Source organism: Myodes glareolus, chromosome 6 (genome assembly GCF_982192425.1).
Source record: "Myodes glareolus chromosome 6, mMyoGla1.1, whole genome shotgun sequence".
In the NCBI taxonomy this organism is placed as follows: Eukaryota; Metazoa; Chordata; class Mammalia; order Rodentia; family Cricetidae; genus Myodes; species Myodes glareolus.
This window is the reverse complement of record NC_142031.1, coordinates 20,812,163-20,818,162: the sequence shown is the minus strand read 5'-3', so window position 1 is coordinate 20,818,162 and position 6,000 is coordinate 20,812,163.

The window sequence follows — 6,000 nt, the reverse complement described above, 5'->3', positions numbered from 1 at the left end:
ATGGCTAGAATCCACTAATGAGTGAGTACATACCATATTCATATTTTTGGGTCTGGGTTATCTCATTCAGGATAGTGTTTTCAATTTCCATCCATTTGCGTGCAAAATTTAAGATGTCATTGTTTTTACCGCTGAGTAGTATTCTAATGTGTATATGTACCACACTTTCTTTATCCATTCTTCCATTGAGGGGCATCTAGGTTGTTTCCAGGTTCTGGCTATTACAAATAATGGTGCTGTGAACATAGTTTTTAAACCCGTGAGCCTGTGGGGAACATTTCACATTCAGATCATAACCTACCAGACAGGATGGCTCTGGTGTCTGTGACGACAGTGGCTCAGGTCTCTGCACCCACTGACACTAGTGACTGATACCTGTTTGTCCTTTCCTGGTGTAGGCTACCAGAAGCTGACTCAAGCCACCGGCCGATGACTTCCTCAATAGATCTGCGGACCTCTGGGCCAACTGTAAGTAATCAGGCCAAAGAATCTTCACCGCACTCTGCTGGACCGCTGTTTCACAGCGCCACCTTGTGGCAGAAAGGAAAGCAACAGTGTTAAAGACCTGATTTGGCTCCTCCTTGTCTCAAAGGAAACGTTGGGGAATCCTAGGTCTAGTGGTCTAGAAGAGGAGGTTCTAGAAGGATATTAAAAGAATTCTGTCTTGTGGGAAGCTTTACTTCTGAAGCCTGTGCATAAAATCCAAATTCCATTATAGCTAACTTCTCTTTGAAATTTACCTATAAATTACCATCAACAGAAGTAGGAGCTGCAGCAGTATATATGCTGAATGACCAGAGAGATGGATGCGCTAACGTGTGCTTTCCAGGGTGGTGAGTCTGTGCACCTTTAGGAGTTGGGGGGCCTTAATGGGAGCTCCCTGGGCCATTTGGGACTGCCCTTGAAAAGAACTGGGAGACCTCCCACTCAGTTTCTCTTCATTTTTTTTTTTTTACGTTCCAGATGGCAATGAAAGCTGTTGAGCCACGCCTCCCACCATGATGTACACTCATCCATGGACAGCAGTCTCTACAGGCATGGGCCAAGATAAACCTCTCTTTTATGTGGTTCGCCTTTATGCATGCCTGTGCACTGTGTGAATTCAGTACCCACAGAGGCCAGAAGAGGCTGTCAGATCCCCTGGGACTGGAGTTACAGACGATTAGGAGCCATCCTGGGGGTGGTAGAATTTGAAACTGGGTCCTCTGGAAGAGCAGTCTCTGAATTAGCAAGTCATCTCTCTAGCCCCTCTCTTTTAAATTTAGTATATTTCAAAACTATGCATGCATTTGTGTGTGGGTATGTGCTAGTGAGTACAGATACCCATGGAGTCCAGACGAGGGCGCCAGAGCCTTTGGAGATAGAGTTATCAGTTGTGAGCTGTCCCGTGTGGGTGCTGGGAACCAAACTCTACAAGAGGAGTATGTGCTCTTACCTACTGAGCCATCTCTCCAGTGCCAAGAACTCTCTATTTATTAGTTAATTTCTTCAGATATTTTGGTATAATAATGGAAAACTAACAAATACATTGTCCTTGCAAGAGGGAAAAATAATAGTAAAACTTTTTCCCTTTGAAGTTTGTCTATGACTTTGTCTTTCCTCAGTGAAAATCAGGTGTAGTTTGAAAGTACCTATGGAAAAGTTATGTATTAAAGCTCTCCCTTCCCCTTTGTTTTGGTTTTCTATGTAGCCCTGACTGTCCTGGAACTCACTCATAGATCAGGCTGGCCTCGAACTCAGAGATCTGCTCTTTTGATGTCTTGCAAGCTGAATGTGCATACAACACAACTGTAACAAGTGCCTGTCAGTGGCGGTCGCTCAGGAGTGGGGTTCTGCAATGGGAAGAGAGGTCACTTAGCCTCACAGACAATCAGTCACACGGGGCACCCTATCCTTTGTATTGTTATGATGAACACCATGACCAAAAGTAACTTGGAGAGGAAAAGAATTATTTGGCCTATATACTTTTATAATGGTCCATGATTTAGGGAAATTAAAGCAAAAGCTCAAGGCAGAAACTGAAGCAGAGCCCATGGAGGAATGATCCTTACTGGCTTGCTCAACCTCCTTTCTCATGCAACCCAGGTATGGTACCACCCAAGCTCAGAGTGAGCTGAACCTTCCACATCAATCATTAATCAAGGAAATACCCCATAGACTTGACTACAAGACAATCTGAAAAAGGCAATTCCTTAGTTGATATTTCTTTTTCCCAGATCAGTTTAGGTTTGTGTCAAGTAGATAAAAACTAACCAGCACACATGTTATCTTCCACCTGCCTTTTCTAGGTATGGAAAGTGAATCTCAGCAAGGGTCTGTAAGTCTTGAAAATGACAGCTAGTGGCCTCTGTCCAGGCTCCTGACTAAGATTCCTGGAGACGTCACAGCACGCTCTTTGTTTGAGTTTGGACCAAGCATTTGGGGAGTCTACCAGGTATGGGCCTGCTAGGAGAGGAGTCAGGGACATGTCCAGGGAGCCAGCTGGACTTTGCTCCTTCACAAAGAGCAGACAGTCCTGTGTCAACCAGCATTCCATTACAGAACACGTGGGGTAATTGGCTTAGGAAGAGAATGGGTTCACTTAGCTCAGACTTTAGGGGTTTCAACCCACAGGCACTGCTCACAGTTGAGTTTCTTTTAGGCCTGGTTCTGACAAAATACCACTCCCGTTACCATAACCACAAACAATAAGCATGTTAACTAATCTGAAAATCTTGTCTCTTTAAAAAGGTTCTCATGAACTTTGGAAGACTGACTTGAATCCACCAAAGGCCACAGGTTGAGAAAAACTTGTAAGAAGTACTATCGAGCTGCGGTTTGTTTCTCCACCTGCCTATTTCCTTAAAGGGAAAGATACCAGAGGTCATGGAAGTATACAGAAGGTGATAACTAGTGCTCAACAGGCTGACCTACTGGATGAGTGGCTCCCTGATAGGGACCCCCCACTACTTGGAAAAGACTGTGGGGTTTCCGGCTGTGAATGACTTTCTGTCTGTAATTTTTCTCATGTGCCACTAAAAGCAGCTATGGGTATTTTCCCCACTGCTTGCATGTTTATCTCATGAAAATATTAATCTACTGGGTACACATATAGCTGTGGATGGTTAGGAATGATTTCTACTTAAGCCGAATAATTCTGATGAATAGAAACAACACTAGGATATTTTTCATTGCTCAGACTGACATAGGAAAGTAATAGTATTCTCTGTCGCAAAGACAGCCAATTTTAGCCTTCAGAACCAATTCAAAGCAATCCGGTTGCCCCTGGAGATGAATTTCTGGTTGCCCCTAGAGACAAATACATGAGATCAATTTCCCAGGTGTTTATTGCTGATTCAAGGCCAGAGCATGAAGTAACTGTAGTAGACATAATTTTCTCAGCAATGGACTTTCTGCAAGTACTCCCCAACCTGAAGATTCAGTCAACTAACTTTTTATTGTTTAAGTCCTGAATTTCAATGTCACTTTCTGTCTGGGAACCCCAGTCACTCAAAACTACATGCTTACTTTGCTCACTGGCTGGTCAGTGCCACTTCCGTACCCTGAGAGAAACTGAGATCAGTATGGTTCTGTTTCTTATTGTTTATTCAAGAAATGCTATGTGGCCCTGAAGATGTAGTCCATACTTGTCCAGAGGTTTTTGGCTGTGAGAAGAAGCAGGAGCCATGTAGGGGAAATAGGAGAGAAATGTGAGAGAAGTGTGTGTGTGTGCGTGTGTGTGTGTGTGTGTGAGAGAGAGAGAGAGAGAGAGAGAGAGAGAGAGAGAGAGAGAGAGAGGTGGGATTCCCCTCTGTAGACTGTGAACATGTTTTATTGCCATTAGTTAATAAAGAAGCTGCTTTCTACTGATGGCTTAACGGAGTAAAACCAGGCAGAAAATCCAAACAGAGATATAGAGAGAATGTAGGCAGAGTCAAGGAGATGCCGGGTAGCTGCCAAAGGAGACAAACGCCCCAGAAACATACCAGTAAATCACAAGCCTCATGGTAAAATACAAAATAATAGGAATGGGTTAATTTAAGATATAAGAGTTGGCCAGGAATATGTCTAAGCTATTGGCCAGGCAGTATTGTAAATAATATAGTTTCTTTGTAATTATTCGTGTCTGACTGGTCGGTGAATGAACGAGCAGCCTCCGCTTACATGTGTGTGTTGTTAGGAAGATGTATCTGAATGTGCAGAGAGAAAAGTGTGAGGGAGGGGTAGGAGAGATGAGATATGGCTGTGTAAAGAAGAAGTGTGAAGGTATGTAGTTATGTGGAGAAGGTGTGGAGATTGCAACTGTGTAGAGAGATGTGTGGCTGTGTAGATGGTAGCTGTAGCTGGGGAAAGATGTAACTGTGTAGAGAGACTGTCAAGAAAGAGAGATATCTAAGTTGAAGTAAGAGAAGGTGACCATCAGGAAAGTGTGTGCTTCTTTATTTCCTTTTCCTTTTCCTTTTTTTAAAGCGTGAGTTTCCTTATTTACCCTCAGATAGAAAAGTCTAGCTTTTTGCCGCATTTGTGGATCTTTCTTGTAACCTTTGGAGGTGGCCTTGGAGTGGGATCTCTGCACTGGAGGAGACGACTGCTCATCTCACGGTCTGGGAGGTAAGAGGTCTAATATGTCTTCCATGGGCATGCCCCCAAGGACCTCACTTCCTCTCACTTGCTCCCAAGTCTTAAATGTTCTACTTCCTCCCAGTAGTGCAACGGACTAGGGCCAAGCCTTCACCACTTGAGAGCCCGATCCCAATAGCACAATAGACAGAGCTAGGAAGAACCTCTGAGCTGTTTCTAGGGGATGAGTCAGGGCAGATGTGGTTAATCTTTTTTCAATTATTTATTTATATGGGTTCTCTCTCTCTCTCTCTCTCTTGCGTGCGTGTGTGTGTGTGTGTGTGTGTGTGTGTGTGTGTGTGTGTGTTGCCTACAGAGGCCAGGAGAGGGCATCAGATCCCCCTGGAACTGGAGTTACAGAGAGCTGTGAAGCTCCATGTGGGTGCAATCAAATCCCAATCCTCTGGAAGAGTAGTCAGTGCTCTTGACTGCTGAGCCAACTCTCTACCTCCATAATCTTTAGTCTTGAGATTCCCTAGGAGACACATTTCTGAGCCTGTCTGTGAGGGCATTTTCAGAGAGGTTTGACTGAGGCGGGAAGACCTTATCCCATGAGCTGGTCTCTTGGACCAAATGAAACCGAGAAAACAAGCTGCGTTTCAGCACTCATCTCTCTCTGCTTAGGATTGTGGATGTGTTGTGATCTGCTGCTTCACACTCCTGCCACCACACCTCCATCCTGAGGGACCACACCCTCACACTGCGAGCCAAAATGACCCTTCTTTCTCTAGCTTGCTTTTGTTGGGTATTTTGTCACAGCAACAGCAAAGGTAACTAATTCAGGGGTCAAATGCTGGTGAGCCTTTCCTGTGCCAGCTGGGTGAGCTCGGTGGGAACAGAAGGCTATGGAGGCATCCCAGTCCTCGGAAAGCTTGCTCGAGCCACTCAGAGCATGCAGCTATCAGGTCCTGGTGCAAAGGAGAATCGCTTGTCTTTAGATGGCTGCACCAACATGGCGCCAGCTCTCTCTCAGGTGCACAATGTAGGAGCGACAGCTCCTGAAGCAGCTGCCATGAAAATAGTGTGACACTTGGAAGTGCAGTGTGTGGTGGCTCTAAGTCCTGTCGTGCTGTGCCCACCAGAGACGTGCCGAGAAGCTGGGAAGCTGAGTCATCTCTCCAGGCTAAAGTCAGCAGAATCCAAGCATGAGAGCTACAGCCTCACAACTTCATCTAATCGCTTCCCCATGCCCCACCTCTAAACACCGGGGTGGAATTCAATTTCCTCTCTGTTAATACTATGAACGGGAAACTTTGGAGGCCAAATCCAGTGCTTAGGCAAACAAAGCACATTCAGACCCTCTGAATTGAGAGTGAAGGAGAGCTGGGTTCCCAGCAAGATGCTGGGCCAGCAATCCCACCAGCACCCAGCCCCATCATCTAGGTTTCTAGACATCACCTC